Source organism: Oncorhynchus keta, chromosome 35 (assembly GCF_023373465.1).
Source record: "Oncorhynchus keta strain PuntledgeMale-10-30-2019 chromosome 35, Oket_V2, whole genome shotgun sequence".
Classification (NCBI taxonomy): Eukaryota; Metazoa; Chordata; class Actinopteri; order Salmoniformes; family Salmonidae; genus Oncorhynchus; species Oncorhynchus keta.
The window spans coordinates 80,560,668-80,582,055 of NC_068455.1; the positions used below are offsets into that span (position 1 = coordinate 80,560,668).

The 21,388-nt window shown below is 40.7% G+C and overlaps 1 protein-coding gene across 1 annotated transcript in view; it reads right to left on the reverse strand.

Annotated features, from left to right (window-relative positions):
- Positions 1 to 20,874, reverse strand: part of LOC127916346 (neuropeptide Y receptor type 2-like) — a 32,560-nt gene extending 11,686 nt beyond the window's left edge. The window contains 1 exon segment of the mRNA XM_052497991.1: positions 20,397 to 20,874. The gene's annotated coding sequence lies outside the window, so the exon portion shown is untranslated.
- Positions 20,875 to 21,388: the final 514 nt, after the last annotated feature.

The following is a 21,388-nucleotide window of genomic DNA, read 5'->3' on the forward strand; positions in this document are numbered from 1 at the left end:
GTTGAGACAGTCACTGTGGTTGGGTGGTAATATGTTGAGACAGTCACTGTGGTTGGGTGGTAATATGTTGAGACAGTCACTGTGGTTGGGTGGTAATATGTTGAGACAGTCACTGTGGTTGGGTGGTAATATGTTGAGACAGTCACTGTATTTCTATTTATTTTAACTTTATTAATGTTTATTTAACCAGCAAGTCAGTTAAGAACAAATTCTTATTTTCAATGAAGGAACAGTGGGTGAACTGCCTTGTTCAGGGGCAGAACCACAGATTTGTACCTTGCTTCGGTTACTAGTCCAACACTCCAACCACTGGGATACGCTACCACCCCTACACTCCAACCTCTGGGATACGGTACCGCCCCTACACTCTAACCACTACACTCCAACCTCTGGGATACGCTGCCACCCCTACACTCTAACCACTACACTCAAACCACTACACTCTAACCACTGGGATACGCTACCACCCCTACACTCTAACCACTGGGATACGCTACCACCCCTACACTCTAACCACTGGGATACGCTGCCGCCCCTACACTCTAACCACTACACTCTAACCACTACACTCAAACCACTACACTCTAACCACTGGGATACGCTACCACCCCTACACTCTAACCACTGGGATACGCTACCACCCCTACACTCTCACCACTGGGATAAGCTACCACCCCTACACTCTAAACACTAGGATACGCTACCACCCCTACACTCTAACCACTAGGATACGCTACCACCCCTACACTCTAACCACTAGGATACGCTACCACCCCTACACTCTCACCACTGGGATAAGCTACCACCCCTACTCTCTAACCACTGGGATACGCTACCACCCCTACACTCTAACCACTGGGATAAGCTACCTCCCCTACACTCTAACCACTACTCTCTAACCACTGGGATACGCTACCACCCCTACACTCTAACCACTAGGATACGCTACCACCCCTACACTCTCACCACTGGGATACGCTACCGCCCCTACACTCTAACCACTGGGATACGCTACCACCCCTACACTCTAACCACTAGGATACGCTACCACCCCTACACTCTAACCACTGGGATACGCTACCGCCCCTATATTCTAACTACTACACTCTAACCACTACACTCTAAGCACTGGGATACGCTACCGCCCCTACACTCTAACCACTGGGATACGCTACCGCCCCTATACTCTAACTACTACACTCTAACCACTACACTCTAACCACTGCACTCTAACCCCTGGGATACGCTACCGCCCCTACACTCTAACCACTGGGATACGCTACCACCCCTACACTCTAACCACTTCACTCTAAGCACTACACTCTAACCACTACACTCTAACCACTGGGATACGCTACCACCCCTACACTCTAACCACTACACTCTAACCACTACACTCTAACCACTGGGATACGCTACCACCCCTACACTCTAACCACTACACTCTAACCACTGCACTCTAACCACTGGGATACGCTACCACCCCTACACTCTAACCACTTCACTCTAAGCACTACACTCTAACCACTACACTCTAACCACTGGGATACGGTACCACCCCTACACTCTAACCACTTCACTATAAGCACTACACTCTAAACACTACACTCTAAACACTGGGATATGCTACCACCCCTACACTCTAACCACTACACTCTAACCACTACACTCTAACCACTGGGATACGGTACCACCCCTACACTCTAACCACTACACTCTAACCACTACACTCTAACCACTGGGATACGCTACCACCCCTACACTCTAACCACTACACTCTAACCACTACACTCTAACCACTGGAATACGCTACCACCCCTACACTCTAACCACTACACTCCAAGCACTACACTCTAACCACTACACTCTAACCACTGGGATACGCTACCACCCCTACACTCTAACCACTACACTCTAACCACTACACTCTAACCACTACACTCTTACCACTGGGATACGCTACCACCCCTACACTCTAACCACTACACTCTAACCACTGGGATACGCTACCACCCCTACACTCTAACCACTACACTCTAACCACTGGGATACGCTACCACCACTACACTCTAACCACTACACTCTAAGCACTACACTCTAACCACTACACTCTCACCACTGGGATACGCTGCCGCCCCTACACTCTAACCACTACACTCTCACCACTGGGATACGCTACCACCCCTACACTCTAACCACTACACTCTCACCACTGGGATACGCTACCACCACTACACTCTAACCACTACACTCTAAGCACTACACTCTAACCACTTCACTCTAAGCACTACACTCTAACCACTACACTCTAACCACTGGGATACGCTACCACCCCTACACTCTAACCACTACACTCTAACCACTACACTCTAACCACTGGGATACGCTACCACCCCTACACTCTAACCACTACACTCTAACCACTACACTCTAACCACTGGGATACGCTACCACCCCTACACTCTAACCACTACACTCTAACCACTGCACTCTAACCACTGGGATACGCTACCACCCCTACACTCTAACCACTTCACTCTAAGCACTACACTCTAACCACTACACTCTAACCACTGGGATACGGTACCACCCCTACACTCTAACCACTTCACTCTAAGCACTACACTCTAAACACTACACTCTAAACACTGGGATACGCTACCACCCCTACACTCTAACCACTACACTCTAAGCACTACACTCTAACCACTACACTCTAACCACTGGGATACGGTACCACCCCTACACTCTAACCACTACACTCTAACCACTACACTCTAACCACTGGGATACACTGCCCCTACACTCTAACCACTGGGATACCTACCACCCCTACACTCTAACCACTCTAACCAACCACTGGGATAACCACTGGGACTACCACCCCTACACTCTAACCACTACACTCTAACCACTACACCTAACCACTGGGATACGCTACCACCCCTACACCTAACCACTACACTCTAACCACTAAACCACTGGGACTCTAACCACTACACTCTAACCACTACACTCAACCACTGGGATACGCTACCACCCCACTCTAACACTCTAACCACTACACTCTAAACACTACACTCTAACCACTGGGATACGCTACCACCCCTACACTCTAACCACTACACTCTAACCACTGGGACCACTGGGATACGCTACCACCCCTACACTCTAACCACTTCACTCTAAGCACTACACTCTAACCACTACACTCTAACCACTGGGACACGGGGATACCACCCTAACCACTACACTCTAACCACTGGGACACACTCTAACCTACACTATACGCTACCACCCCTACACTCTAACCACTACACTCTAAGCACTACACTCTAACCACTACACTCTAACCACTGGGATACGCTACCACCCCTACACTCTAACCACTAACCACTACACTCTAACCACTGGGATACGCTGCACTCTAACCACTGGGATACGCTACCACCCCTACACTCTAACCACTGGGACACTCTAACCACCCACTACACTCTAACCACTTCAACCACTCACTAAGCACTACACTCTAACCACTACACTCTAACCACTGGGATACGCTACCACTACCACCACTACACTCTAACCACTACACTCTCTACACCACCACTGGGACACGCTACCTAACCAACCACTACACTCTAACCACTGGGATACGCTACCACCCCTACACTCTACACTCTAACCACTACTCTAACCACTGCACTCTAACCACTGGGATACGCTACCACCCCTACACTCTAACCACTTCACTCTAAGCACTACACTCTAACCACTACACTCTAACCACTGGGATACGCTACCACCCCTACACTCTAACCACTTCACTCACTGGGAACCACTACACTCTAAACACTACACTCTACACTGGGATACTAACCCCTACACTCTAACCACTACACTCTAACCACTACACTCTAACCACTGGGATACGCTACCACCCCTACACTCTAACCACTTCACTCTAAGCACTACACTCTAACCACTACACTCTAACCACTGGGATACGGTACCACCCCTACACTCTAACCACTTCACTCTAAGCACTACACTCTAAACACTAAACCACTACACTCTAAACACTGGGATAACCACTACACTCTAACCCCTACACTCTAACCACTACACTAAGCACTACACTCTAACCACTACACTCTAACCACTGGGATACGACCACCCCTACACTCTAACCACCCCTAACCACTACACTCTAACCACTGGGAACCACTACACACTCTAACCACTACACTCGAACCACTACACTCTAACCACTGGGATACGCTACCACCCCTACACTCTAACCACTACACTCTAAGCACTACACTCTAACCACTACACTCTAACCACTGGGATACGGTACCACCCCTACACTCTAACCACTACACTCTAACCACTACACTCTAACCACTGGGATACGCTGCCACCCCTACACTCTAACCACTGGGATACGCTACCACCCCTACACTCTAACCACTACACTCTAACCACTACACTCTAACCACTGGAATACGCTACCACCCCTACACTCTAACCACTACACTCCAAGCACTACACTCTAACCACTACACTCTAACCACTGGGATACGCTACCACCCCTACACTCTAACCACTACACTCTAACCACTACACTCTAACCACTACACTCTTACCACTGGGATACGCTACCACCCCTACACTCTAACCACTACACTCTAACCACTGGGATACGCTACCACCCCTACACTCTAACCACTACACTAACCACTACACTCTAAGCACTACACTCTAACCACTACACTCTAACCACTGGGATACGCTACCACCACTACACTCTAACCACTACACTCTAACCACTACACTCTAACCACTGGGATACGCTACCACCACTACACTCTAACCACTACACTCTCACCACTGGGATACGCTGCCGCCCCTACACTCTAACCACTACACTCTCACCACTGGGATACGCTACCACCCCTACACTCTAACCACTACACTCTCACCACTGGGATACGCTACCACCACTACACTCTAACCACTTCACTCTAAGCACTACACTCTAACCACTTCACTCTAAGCACTACACTCTAACCACTACACTCTAACCACTGGGATACGCTACCACCCCTACACTCTAACCACTACACTCTAACCACTGCACTCTAACCACTGGGATACGCTACCACCCCTACACTCTAACCACTTCACTCTAAGCACTACACTCTAACCACTACACTCTAACCACTGGGATACGGTACCACCCCTACACTCTAACCACTTCACTCTAAGCACTACACTCTAAACACTGGGATACGCTACCACCCCTACACTCTAACCACTACACTCTAACCACTACACTCTAACCCCTACACTCTAACCACTACACTCTAAGCACTACACTCTAACCACTACACTCTAACCACTGGGATACGGTACCACCCCTACACTCTAACCACTACACTCTAACCACTACACTCTAACCACTGGGATACGCTACCACCCCTACACTCTAACCACTACACTCTAACCACTACACTCTAACCACTGGAATACGCTACCACCCCTACACTCTAACCACTACACTCTAACCACTACACTCTAACCACTACACTCTTACCACTGGGATACGCTACCACCCCTACACTCTAACCACTACACTCTAACCACTGGGATACGCTACCACCCCTACACTCTAACCACTACACTCTAACCACTGGGATACGCTACCACCACTACACTCTAACCACTACACTCTCACCACTGGGATACGCTGCCGCCCCGTTGGTGGATGGTGACATGTGGTAACAGAATACTGCTGGAGGCAACTTGCTGAGTGAATTTGTGTGTTCAAGCGTGTGCTTTCACTTAAAGACTAGGAAACACACACGCACACACACACACACACACACACACACACACACACACACACACACACACACACACACACACACACACACACACACACACACACACACACACACACACACACACACACACACACACACACACACACACACACACAGTGTGTGTAAGAGCGCCTGAAGCTCGGAGGTGAACTGTATCAGAGGTCAAATCTTATTTTATTTGTCACATGCTTGGTAAACAACAGGTGTAGACTACCAGTGAAATGCTCACTTACGGGGGGGGGGTACCAGTACCTCGCCTGAAGGGAAGAGCTGAACCTCTTTCCTGAGAAATAGAGAGGAGAGGGAGAGGAAGAGAAAAAAAAATAGGTGTGAACCCAGCTAGCACATTTTGTACCTTGGAAGTTTAGGGAACGTACGTTTTTGGTTTCCCATTGGTTCTGGGAATGAAGCCATACGTTTTCTGACCGGTAAAACGGAACTTTTTTAAAATGTTCTGAGAACGGAAGTGAAAAAAATGTAGAAATCACATCTGCTGCTTGATAAAATGTAAAAAGTTTGCTTAATTTCAGTTTGACAAAAGAAGCATAGTGAATAGTGTAGAGAATCATTGTACCATCCAATCTGCTGTGGAGTATATTTTATATATTTTCAATAAAAAAAACAAATCTGCTGTTTGAAGCTGGTGTACAAAACTGAGAGTATAAGACGCAAAAAAATAAACTTTAACGTGTGGTAACAGACAGTCACTGTGGCTGGGTGGTAACATGTAGAGACAGTCACTGTGGCTGGGTGGTAACATGTAGAGACAGTCACTGTGGCTGGGTGGTAACATGTAGAGACAGTCACTGTGGCTGGGTGGTAACATGTAGAGACAGTCACTGTGGCTGGGTGGTAACAGACAGTCACTGTGGTTGGGTGGTAACAGAGACAGTCACTGTGGTTGGGTGGTAACATGTAGAGACAGTCACTGTGGCTGGGTGGTAACATGTAGAGACAGTCACTGTGGCTGGGTGGTAACATGTTAAGACAGTCACTGTTGCTGGGTAGTAACATGTAGAGACAGTCACTGTGGCTGGGTGGTAACAGACAGTCACTGTGGTTGGGTGGTAACAGAGACAGTCACTGTGGTTGGGTGGTAACAGACAGTCACTGTGGCTGGGTGGTAACAGACAGTCACTGTGGCTGGGTGGTAACAGACAGTCACTGTGGTTGGGTGGTAACAGAGACAGTCACTGTGCCTGGGTGGTGTCATGTTAAGACAGTCACTGTGGCTGGGTGGTAACAGACAGTCACTGTGGTTGGGTGGTAAAAGACAGTCACTGTGGCTGGGTGGTAACATACAGTCACTGTGGTTGGGTGGTAACAGACAGTCACTGTGGTTGGGTGGTAACAGACAGTCACTGTGGTTGGGAGGTAACAGACAGTCACTGTGGTTGGGTGGTAACAGACAGGCACTGTGGTTGGGTGTTAACAGACAGTCACTGTGGTTGGGCGGTAACAGAGACAGTCACTGTGCCTGGGTGGTAACAGACATTCACTGTGGTTGAGTGGTAAAAGACAGTCACTGTGGCTGGGTGGTGACAGACAGTCACTGTGGTTGGGAGGTAACAGACAGTCACTGTGGTTGGGTGGTAACAGACAGGCACTGTGGTTGGGTGTTAACAGACAGTCACTGTGGTTGGGCGGTAACAGAGACAGTCACTGTGGCTGGGTGGTAACAGAGACAGTCACTGTGGCTGGGTGGTAACAGAAAGTCACTGTGACTGGGTGGTAACAGACAGTCACTGTGGCTGGGTGGTAACAGAGAAAGTCATTGTGGTTGGGTGGTAAAAGACACAGTCACTGTGCCTGGGTGGTGTCATGTTAAGACAGTCACTGTGGGTGGGTGGTAACATGTAGAGACAGTCACTGAGGCTGGGTGGTATAACATGTTGAGACAGTCACTGTGTCTGGGTGGTAACATGTTAAGACAGTCACCGTGTCTGGGTGTTAACATGTAGAGACAGTCACTGTGTCTGGGTGGTAACATGTAGAGACAGTCACTGTGTCTGGGTGGTAACAGAGACAGTCACTGTGGCTGGGTGGTAACAGAGACAGTCACTGTGGCTGGGTGGTAACAGACAGTCAATGTGGCTGGGTGGTAACAGACAGTCACTGTGGCTGGGTGGTAACAGAGAAAGTCACTGTGGTTGGGTGGTAACAGAGACAGTCACTGTGCCTGGGTGGTAACATGTTAAGACTCACTGTGGCTGGGTGGTAACATGTAGAGACAGTCACTGTGGCTGGGAGGTGTCATGTTTAGACAGTCACTGTGGCTGGGTGGTAACAGAGAAAGTCACTGTGGTTGGGTGGTAACAGAGACAGTCACTGTGTCTGGGTGGTAACATGTTGAGACAGTCACTGTGTCTGGGTGGTAACATGTAGAGACAGTCACTGTGGTTGGATGGTAACAGAGACAGTCACTGTGGCTTGGTGGTGTCATGTTAAGACAGTCACTGTGACTGGGTGGTAACATGGAGAGACAGTCACTATGTCTGGTGGTAACATGTAGAGACAGTCACTGTGACTGGGTGGTAACATGGAGAGACAGTCACTGTGGCTGGGTGGTAACATGTTGAGAGATGCACTGTGGCTGGGTGGTAACATGTAGAGACAGTCACTCTGTCTGGGTGGTAAACATGTAGAGACAGTCACTGTGGCTGGGTGGTAACAGACAGTCACTGTGGCTGGGTGGTAACATGTTAAGACAGTCACTGTGGCTGGGTGGTAACATGTTAAGACAGTCACTGTGGCTGGGTGGTAACATGTAGAGACAGTCACTGTGTCTGGGTGGTAAACATGTAGAGACAGTCACTGTGGCTGGGTGGTAAACATGTTAAGACAGTCACTGTGGCTGGGTGGTAACATGTTAAGACACTCACTGTGGCTGGGTGGTAACATGTTAAGACAGTCACTGTGGCTGGGTGGTAACATGTAGAGACAGTCACTGTGTCTGGGTGGTAACATGTAGAGACAGTCACTGTGTCTGGGTGGTAACATGTTAAGACAGTCACTGTGTCTGGGTGGTAACATGTTAAGACAGTCACTGTGTCTGGGTGGTAACATGTTAAGACAGTCACTGTGTCTGGGTGGTAACATGTTAAGACAGTCACTGTGTCTGGGTGGTAACATGTTAAGACAGTCACTGTGTCTGGGTGGTAACATGTAGAGACAGTCACTGTGTCTGGGTGGTAACATGTTAAGACAGTCACTGTGTCTGGGTGGTAACATGTTAAGACAGTCACTGTTTCTGGGTGGTAACATGCTAAGACATGTTTGAACTTTTAGGAAACGTTCTGTTAACGTGAGGAAATACCAAGAAAAGTATGTATATTATATATATATATATAAAGTATATTTCCTCAATGTGCCTCAATGTTCCAAAGCCAAGCAGTCGTCATGGCACCCAGAACGTTTTTATGGAACAGAACCATACGAAACAAATGGTTCTCAGAATGTTATGTGCTAGCCGGTAATTGAAGAGCTGAACCTCTTAGCTGAGATGTAGAGAGGAGGGGGAGGTATATACAGAATATATATATATATATATACTGTCTCTCTACATGTTACATGTTACACTTCAACTATATATATATATATATACAGTGGGGCAAAAAAGTATTTAGTCAGCCACCAATTGTGCAAGTTCTCCCACTTAAAAAGATGAGAGAGGCCTGTAATTTTCATCATAGGTACACTTCCACTATGAAAGAACAAAAAAAAAATCCAGAAAATCACATTGTAGGATTTCTAATGAATTTATTTGGAAATTATGGTGGAAAATAAGTATTATTGGTGACTGACTAAATAATTTTTTGCCCCACTGTATATATATATATATATATATATATATATATATATATATATATATAGAGAGAGAGAGAGAGAGAGAGAGACATACATACATCCCAGATGGCACCCTCTTCTTTGACCAGTGACGTTTCCTAATACCCCAACCATCTTCCTTCCTTCCATCTACCCCAACCTTTGTTAAACTTATAGCGAGCGGTCTAATAACAGTGTGTGGGTGGGTGTGTGTTCAGGTATAAACACACACTCATCAATTGTGTCAATACAGTGGTCAAACCATGTCAGCCTGCCGCCATAGCAACACTCGGTACAGCAATTATTAGGTTAATTTATTAACACACACAAAGAGAACCACACACACCCTGACGTTCAGTTATTATGGCCATAATGTGGAAATAAGCGCTGTGACACAGAACCTAAATAATGTAATTTTGCAAACTGACTGTCTCTACATGTTACCACTTGTGGGAAGGAAGTGTGTGTCTGTGCGCACTTGTGTGTAGTGTGTGTCTTTGTGTGTGTGAGTGTGTAGTGTGTGTGGGTGCGTAGTGTGTGTGTGAGTGTGTGTGTAGTGTGGGTGTAGTTTATGTAGTAGTTTGTAGTGTGTGTCTGTGTATGTAGTGTGCGTCTGAGTGTCTTTGTGTGTGTGTAGTGTGTCTATAGTCTAGGTGTAGTGTGTGTGGTAGTGTGTAGTGCATGTGTAGCGTGTGTGTAGCGTGTGTGTAGTGTGCAGTTTGTGTGTGTGTGTGTGTGGGGGTGAGTGAGTGTGTGTTCAATTCGGGATTCCACTGCCTAGGCACCACAATACTCTTTTAGCACTCTTTTAGTGGTTAGAGTGTAGTAATAATAATACTACTAATAATAATAGTAATAATAATAATAATATTAGTAATAATAATACTAATAGTAATAATACTAATAGTAATAGCAATAATCATATTAATAATAATAATAATAATAATACCAATAATTATAATAGTAATAATAATACTAATAGTAATAATAATAATAGTAATAATAATACTAGTAATAATAATAATAATAATAATCATACCAATAATTATAATAGTAATAATCATAATACTAATAATCATAATAATAGTAATAGTAATAATAGTAATAACAGTAATAATACTAATAATAATAATAGTAATAATAATTATAATAGTAGTAATAATAGTAATAATAATAATACTAATAATAATAATAATAGTAATAATAATAGTAATAATAATAGTAATAATAGTAATAATAATAGTAATAATAATAGTAATAATAATAGTAATAATAATAGTAATAGTAGTAATAATAATACTAATAATCATAATAATAGTAATAACAGTAATAATAATACTAATATTAGTAATAATAATACTAGTAATAATAATAATAATATTAGTAATAATAATAATAATATTAGTAATAATAATACTAATAGTAATAATACTAATAGTAATAGCAATAATCATATTAATAATAATAATAATAATCATACCAATAATTATAATAGTAATAATCATAATACTAATAATCATAATAATAGTAATAGTAATAATAATATTAATAATATTAATAATAGTAATAATTATAATTATAATAGTAATAATAATAGTAATAATAATAATAATAGTAATAATAATAGTAATAATAATAATAATAATAGTAATAATAATAATAATAGTAATAATAATAATAGTAATAATAAGTATAATAGTAATAATAGTAATAATAATAATAATAATAGTAATAATAATAGTAATAATAATAATAATAATAGTAATAATAATAATAGTAATAATAGTAATAATAATAATAATACTAATAATAATAATACTACTAATAATACTAATAATACTAGTAATAATAATAATAATAATAATAATAATAATAATAATAATAATAATAATAATAATAAAAATAAAAATAATAGTAATAATATTGCAATGACTTTATAATACTAATAACAATGAAATACTAAGAATATTAACATACATTAACAGCATAAAAACTAATACAACTACTAATACAACTTATTAAACTACTGCTACAACTATTAATAGAAAACTACTGCTACAATTACTAATACAACTAATATTGAGATTTTTGGTTCTAAACACTGTGTGTTTGTGAGATGCAGAATTGGTGAACGGATGATCTCCGCATGTGTGTTTCCCACCGTGAAGCATGGAGGAGGAGGTGTGATGGTGTGGGGGTGCTTTGTTGGTGACACTGTCAGTGATTTAACCAGCATTGCTATCACGGCATTCTGCAGTGATACGCCATCCCATCTGTTTTGCGCTTAGTGGGACTATCATTCGTTCTTCAACAGGACAATGACCCAACACACCTCCAGGCTGTATAAGTTCTATTTGACCAAGAAGGAGAGTGATGGAGTGCTGCATCAGATGACCTGGCCTCCACAATCACCCTACCTCAACACAATTGAGATGATTTGGGATGAGGTGGACCGCAGAGTGAAGGAAAAGCAGCATATGTGGGAACTCCTTTCAAAACTGTTGGAAAAGCATTCCAGGTGAAGCTGGTTGACACAATGCCAAGAGTGTGCAAAGCTGTCATCAAGGCAAAGGATGGCTACTTTGAAGAATCTCAAATCTAAAATATTGTCACGACTTCTACCGAAGTCTCCTTGTTCGGGCGGCGTTCGGTGGTCGACGTCACCGGTCTTCTAGCCATCGCCGATCCACCTTTCATTTTCCATTTGTTTTGTCTTGGTTTGCATTCCCTCATTACTCGTCCTGCATATAACCCTCTGTTCCCCCCCCCCCATGTCTGTCTGTGGAATTGTTATGTGTAAATGTATGTGTATGTGTACTCCAGGATGGTTTGTTTAGGTTTCTGAGTGCCGTGTTTTGTCCGCCTCAATAAAGGTCTCCGTTTGCTACGCACTTCTGCTCTCCTGCGCCTGACTTCACTGCAGACAGTTACTCACGCCTTTACAGATATATTTAAATGGTTTGGGTTACTACATTATGGGGTTACTACATTATTGGGTTACTACATTACTACATTATTGGGTTACTACATTACTACATTATTGGGTCACTACATTACTACATTATGGGGTTGCTACATTATTGGGTTACTACATTACTACATTATTGGGTTACTACATTACTACATTATTGGGTCACTACATTACTACATTATGGGGTTACTACATTATGGGGTTACTACATTACTACATTATGGGGTTGCTACATTATGGGGTTACTACATTATTGGGTTGACGTTGACAAGCAAGAGTGATTCATGGTATTTTAGAGTTTGTGGTCACCAGGTCTTTGTGAGTAGCTGACACCTGTGGTCATGGGTATTCCGGTGGGTAGAAATGCAGTGCTCTGAAAAAAGTATTTGCCCCCTTTATGATTTTCTCTGTTTTTACATGTTTTTCATACTGAATATTCATTACTACATTATTGGGTTACTACATTACTACATTATGGGGTTACTACATTATTGGGTTACTACATTATGGGGTTACTACATTACTACATTATGGGGTTACTACATTACTACATTATGGGGTACTACATTATTGGGTTACTACATTACTACATTATTGGGCTACTACATTATTGGGTTACTACATTATGGGGTTACTACATTATGGGGTTACTACATTACTACATTATGGGGTTACTACATTACTATATTATGGGGTTACTACATTATGGGGTTACTACATTACTACATTATTGGGTTACTACATTATGGGGTTACTACATTACTACATTATGGGGTTACTACATTACTACATTATGGGGTACTACATTATGGGGTTACTACATTATGGGGTTACTACATTACTACATTATGGGGTTACTACATTACTACATTACGGGGTTACTACATTATTGGGTTACTACATTATGGGGTTACTACATTACTACATTATGGGGTTACTACATTATGGGGTTACTACATTATTGGGTCACTACATTATTGGGTTACTACATTACTACATTATGGGGTCACTACATTACTACATTATGGGGTCACTACATTACTACATTATGGGGTCACTACATTACTACATTATGGGGTCACTACATTACTACATTATGGGGTCACTACATTACTACATTATGGGGTTACTACATTACTACATTACGGGGTTACTACATTATTGGGTTACTACATTATGGGGTTACTACATTATGGGGTTACTACATTATGGGGTTACTACATTATGGGGTTACTACATTATGGGGTTACTACATTATGGGGTTACTACATTATGGGGTTAATACAATATTGGGTTACTACATTATGGGGTTACTATATTATGGGGTTACTATATTACTACATTATGGGGTTACTATATTACTACATTATGTGGTTAATACAATATTGGGTTACTACATTATGGGGTTACTATATTACTACATTATGGGGTTAATGCAATATTGGGTTACTACATTATGGGGTTACTACATTATGGGGTTACTATATTACTACATTATGGGGTTACTATATTACTACATTATGGGGTTACTATATTACTACATTATGTGGTTAATACAATATTGGGTTACTACATTATGGGGTTACTATATTACTACATTATGGGGTTAATGCAATATTGGGTTACTACATTATGGGGTTACTACATTACTACATTATGGGGTTACTACATTACTACATTATGGGGTTACTACATTACTACATTATGGGGTTACTACATTACTACATTATGGGGTTACTACATTACTACATTATGGGGTTACTACATTACTACATTATGGGGTTACTATATTACTACATTATGGGGTTACTACATTATTGGGTTACTACATTATGGGGTTACTACATTACTACATTATGGGGTTACTACATTACTACATTATGGGGTTACTACATTATGGGGTTACTACATTACTACATTATGGGGTTACTACATTACTACATTATGGGGTTACTACATTATGGGGTCACTACATTACTACATTGTGGGGTTACTACATTACTACATTATGGGGTTACTATATTACTACATTATGGGGTTACTACATTATTGGGTTACTACATTATGGGGTTACTATATTACTACATTATTGGGTTACTACATTATGGGGTTACTACATTACTACATTATGGGGTTACTACATTATGGGGTTACTACATTATGGGGTTACTACATTACTACATTATGGGGTTACTATATTACTACATTACTACATTATGGGGTTACTATATTACTACATTATTGGGTTACTACATTATGGGGTTACTACATTATGGGGTTACTACATTACTACATTATGGGGTTACTACATTATGGGGTTACTACATTATGGGGTTACTACATTATGGGGTTACTACATTACTACATTATGGGGTTACTATATTACTACATTATGGGTTTACTATATTACTACATTATGGGGTTACTATATTACTACATTATGGGGTTACTACATTACTACATTATGGGGTTACTATATTACTACATTATGGGGTTACTACATTACTACATTATGGGGTTACTATATTACTACATTATGGGTTTACTATATTACTACATTATGGGGTTACTATATTACTACATTATGGGGTTACTACATTATTAGGTTACTACATTATGGGGTTACTACATTACTACATTATGGGGTTACTACATGATGGGGTTACTACATTACTACATTTTGGGGTCACTACATTACTACATTATGGGGTTACTATATTACAACATTATTGGGTTACTACATTATGGGGTTACTACATTACTACATTATGGGGTAACTACATTATTGGGTTACTACATTATGGGGTTACTACATTACTACATTATGGGGTTACTACATTATGGGGTTACTACATTATGGGGTTACTACATTACTACATTATGGGGTCACTACATTACTACATGGGGTTACTACATTACTACATGGGGTTACTACATTATTGGGTCACTACATTACTACATTATGGGGTTACTACATTACTACATTATTGGGTACTACATTATTGGGTTACTACATTATGGGGTTACTACATTATGGGGTTACTACATTACTACATTATTGGGTACTACATTATTGGGTTACTACATTATGGGTTTTTTACATTATGGGGTTACTACATTATTGGGTCACTACATTACTACATTATGGGGTTACTACATTACTACATTATTGGGTATTACATTAATGGGTTACTACATTATGGGGTTGCTACATCATGGGGTTACTACATTATTGGGTCACTACATTACTACATTATGAGGTCACTACATTACTACATTATTGGGTTACCACATTACTACATTATTGGGTTACTACATTACTACATTATGGGGTTGCTACATTATGGGGTTACTACATTATTGGGTCACTACATTACTACATTATGGGGTTACTACATTACTACATTATTGGGTTACTACATTATGGGGTTGCTACATTATGGGGTTACTACATTATTGGGTCACTACATTATGGGGTTACTACATTACTACATTATTGGGTTACTACATTACTACATTATGGGGTTACTACATTATGGGGTTACTACATTACTACATTATTGGGTTACTACATTACTACATTATTGGGTTACTACATTATGAGGTCACTACATTACTACATTATGGGGTTACTACATTACTACATTATTGGGTTACTACATTACTACATTATTGGGTTACTACATTATGGGGTTACTACATTATGGGGTTACTACATTACTACATTATGGGGTTACTACATTATGGGGTTACTACATTACTACATTATGGGGTTACTACATTATGGGGTTACTACATTACTACATTATTGGGTTACTACATTACTACATTATTGGGTTACTACATTATGAGGTCACTACATTACTACATTATGGGGTTACTACATTACTACATTATTGGGTTACTACATTACTACATTATTGGGTTACTACATTATGGGGTTACTACATTATGGGGTTACTACATTACTACATTATGGGGTTACTACATTATTGGGTTACTACATTATGGGGTTACTACATTGTGGGGTTACTACATTATGGGGTTACTACATTACTACATTATGGGGTTACTACATTATTCCATTATGGGGTTACTACATTATGGGGTTACTACATTGTGGGGTTACTACATTATGGGGTTACTACATTACTACATTATGGGGTTACTACATTATGGGGTTACTACATTACTACATTATGGGGTTACTACATTACTACATTATGGGGTTACTACATTATGGGGTTACTACATTGTTGGGTTACTACATTATGGGGTTACTACATTACTACATTATGGGGTTACTATATTACTACATTATGGGGTTACTACATTATTGGGTTACTACATTATGGGGTTACTATATTACTACATTATTGGGTTACTACATTATGGGGTTACTACATTACTACATTATGGGGTTACTACATTATGGGGTTACTACATTATGGGGTTACTACATTACTACATTATGGGGTTACTATATTACTACATTACTACATTATGGGGTTACTATATTACTACATTATTGGGTTACTACATTATGGGGTTACTACATTATGGGGTTACTACATTACTACATTATGGGGTTACTACATTATGGGGTTACTACATTATGGGGTTACTACATTATGGGGTTACTACATTACTACATTATGGGGTTACTATATTACTACATTATGGGTTTACTATATTACTACATTATGGGGTTACTATATTACTACATTATGGGGTTACTACATTACTACATTATGGGGTTACTATATTACTACATTATGGGGTTACTACATTACTACATTATGGGGTTACTATATTACTACATTATGGGTTTACTATATTACTACATTATGGGGTTACTATATTACTACATTATGGGGTTACTACATTATTAGGTTACTACATTATGGGGTTACTACATTACTACATTATGGGGTTACTACATTACTACATTTTGGGGTCACTACATTACTACATTATGGGGTTACTATATTACAACATTATTGGGTTACTACATTATGGGGTTACTACATTACTACATTATGGGGTAACTACATTATTGGGTTACTACATTATGGGGTTACTACATTACTACATTATGGGGTTACTACATTATGGGGTTACTACATTATGGGGTTACTACATTACTACATTATGGGGTCACTACATTACTACATGGGGTTACTACATTACTACATGGGGTTACTACATTATTGGGTCACTACATTACTACATTATGGGGTTACTACATTACTACATTATTGGGTACTACATTATTGGGTTACTACATTATGGGGTTACTACATTATGGGGTTACTACATTACTACATTATTGGGTACTACATTATTGGGTTACTACATTATGGGTTTTTTACATTATGGGGTTACTACATTATTGGGTCACTACATTACTACATTATGGGGTTACTACATTACTACATTATTGGGTATTACATTAATGGGTTACTACATTATGGGGTTGCTACATCATGGGGTTACTACATTATTGGGTCACTACATTACTACATTATGAGGTCACTACATTACTACATTATTGGGTTACCACATTACTACATTATTGGGTTACTACATTACTACATTATGGGGTTGCTACATTATGGGGTTACTACATTATTGGGTCACTACATTACTACATTATGGGGTTACTACATTACTACATTATTGGGTTACTACATTATGGGGTTGCTACATTATGGGGTTACTACATTATTGGGTCACTACATTATGGGGTTACTACATTACTACATTATTGGGTTACTACATTACTACATTATGGGGTTACTACATTATGGGGTTACTACATTACTACATTATTGGGTTACTACATTACTACATTATTGGGTTACTACATTATGAGGTCACTACATTACTACATTATGGGGTTACTACATTACTACATTATTGGGTTACTACATTACTACATTATTGGGTTACTACATTATGGGGTTACTACATTATGGGGTTACTACATTACTACATTATGGGGTTACTACATTATGGGGTTACTACATTATTCCATTATGGGGTTACTACATTATGGGGTTACTACATTACTACATTATGGGGTTACTACATTACTACATTATGGGGTTACTACATTATGAGGTCACTACATTATTCCATTATGGGGTTACTACATTACTACATTATGGGGTTACTACATTATTCCATTATGGGGTTACTACATTATGGGGTTACTATATTACTACATTATGGGGTTACTATATTACTACATTATGGGGTTACTACATTACTACATTATGGGGTTACTACATTATTCCATTATGGGGTTACTACATTACTACATTATGGGGTTACTACATTATTCCATTATGGGGTTACTACATTATTCCATATGTGTAAATTTTATAGTTTGGATGTCTTCACTATTATTCTACAATGTAGAAAATAGTAAAAATAAAGAAAACCCCTTGGGTGAGTAGGTGTGTCCAAACTTTCGAGTGGTGGAGTATATTCACTAATATCTTCACATTGGGATGTTTCTATTAGTTAAAACCAGAAATAGTATGATTTTAATTGCCATCATTTCTCTCTAGGTAAAAGTTGGCCTTTGTATCTGAAAGATCTAAGAGCATTAGTTTAGGTAGTTTAGCATGTCTTCAGCTCACAGCTAAATTACATTTCTGATATCAACATTACACAACAATATGACAACACCTTAACGCATCTCAAAACAGCCGGGGATTCACGGACAAACAGACATCATCTATATTTTACTGGCTTTAACCTACTAATTAATAATGTTCCGTGACAATAAAAATGGACCTCCCGTGGAGTCCCGTGGCGCGAACAAACTTATAATTGGTTCTTATGTGCTTGCGACCTAATGACTGACAGCTCTCCAAGACTCCGGCCATTTTTTTTTGGGCGTACTTGGCTATTCTTGCGCTGCTGTCCAATTATTTTCCGTGTAAATCTATTTAATCAAGGCTGCATGCACAACATTGTCCTCGGTCGAATACAGTTGTCACCACCTGCAACAAAAGTATGCACAGGCGCGCGCAAACACGCACCTCTTTTCAAAGTGGCGTATCCTTGGAATGCGAGGTGATAAGAGACCGTTTAAAAAAATGTTAAATATTTAATCACCTGCTCACAGACGCTATGAAGTGTAGTGATGTTAGGTTGTGTGTGTGTGTATAGAGAGAGAGAGAGAGAGAGAGAGAGAGAGAGAGAGAGAGAGAGAGAGAGAGAGAGAGAGAGAGAGAGAGAGAGAGAGAGAGAGAGAGAGAGACGGAGAGAGAGAGAGAGAGAGAGAGAGAGAGAGAGAGAGAGAGAGAGAGAGAGAGAGAGAGAGAGAAAGAAAATGATTCAGAGAGAGCGAGAGCTCAATATCTAAGGCAAAATTGTACATCCATCCAGGTACCCAGGACGTTGGGAGGTAACTTGAGAACTGGCCACTTGGGGCAACTGTGAACGCTATTACCATCAAGTAGACTTGCTGTTCGCTCGGCAGCAACGACATAAACCGTGGTCTCTGGCTCGGAGGGTTGCATGTTCAATTCTTACGCCCTCTTTTTTTTGTTGTTGCCTTAACCCTTACATTAACCATTCAGAATGAATGCCTAAACTTCGACATTTGACATTTATATACAAATGTCTGATTCTGAAGTGAGACTGAGAGCTTGTTGAAGGGACAGACACACACACACACACACACACACTTAGCCTACCGTTGCTTCTGTCACACGCAGGCAGACGTCAAATCCACTCAAATCCACTCAAGTCCAGTCCTCCAATCCATAGTAGAACGATCCAATATAGCTCTACTAGTAACATGGTATATATTATCACTATGAACTAAATTTTGCTTTATATTGCCATTGTCATTATCAACGATATTGCCAAACTCTTATATTCTGGTAGAGAGCAGAAGCCTAACGTTCACAGAAACAGTTCTAGAGCGTAAAGACATTGACCGTCATATTGATGTGAATTCAGTTTGATTTAGTCAAGTCCATTTAGGCCAACTGTCCGTTTTCAATTGGTTGAAAACATATCCTAAAAGTCCTGGAGATCTGATTCTGTTAATTCCACGTTAAAACCGAGACAGATGTGTTTTTCCCGCACGAGGCTTCACGGTGACATCCATTCACCCTCCTTGCGCGCGCTGAACAGAGAGAGCGAGAGACTGACTGACTGAACGGACCGCACGAGGCAAATCCGGTAAGTTTATGGTGAGCGAGAGCTTATCCAACCGGGAGGGAGGGAGGAGTGGAATCTGTCTACTCTAAATTATATTGATATTGTAAGAAGGCCATGAGATATTTTTCCCTGTCGACTCAGTAAACAGCGTGTCTTTGCGTGTTGGTGTGTGTCTGTGTGTCTATCTGTGTGTGTGTGTGTGTTTGCATGTGTGTTTGCGTCTGTGTGTCTGTGTGTGTGTGTGTGTGTGTGTGTGTGTGTGTGTGTGTGTGTGTGTGTGTGTGTGTGAGTGTGTGTGTTTGCATGTGTGTGGGTGTGTGTTTGCATGTGTGTGTGTGTGTGTGTGTGTGTGTGTGTGTGTGTGTGTGTGTGTGTGTGTGTGTTTTGCATGTGTGTGTGTGTGTGTGTGTGTGTGTGTGTGTGTGTGTGTGTGTGTGTGTGTGTGTGTGTGTGAGTGTGTGTGTTTGCATGTGTGTGGAGGTGTGTTTGCATGTGTGTGTGTGTGTGTGTGTGTGTGTGT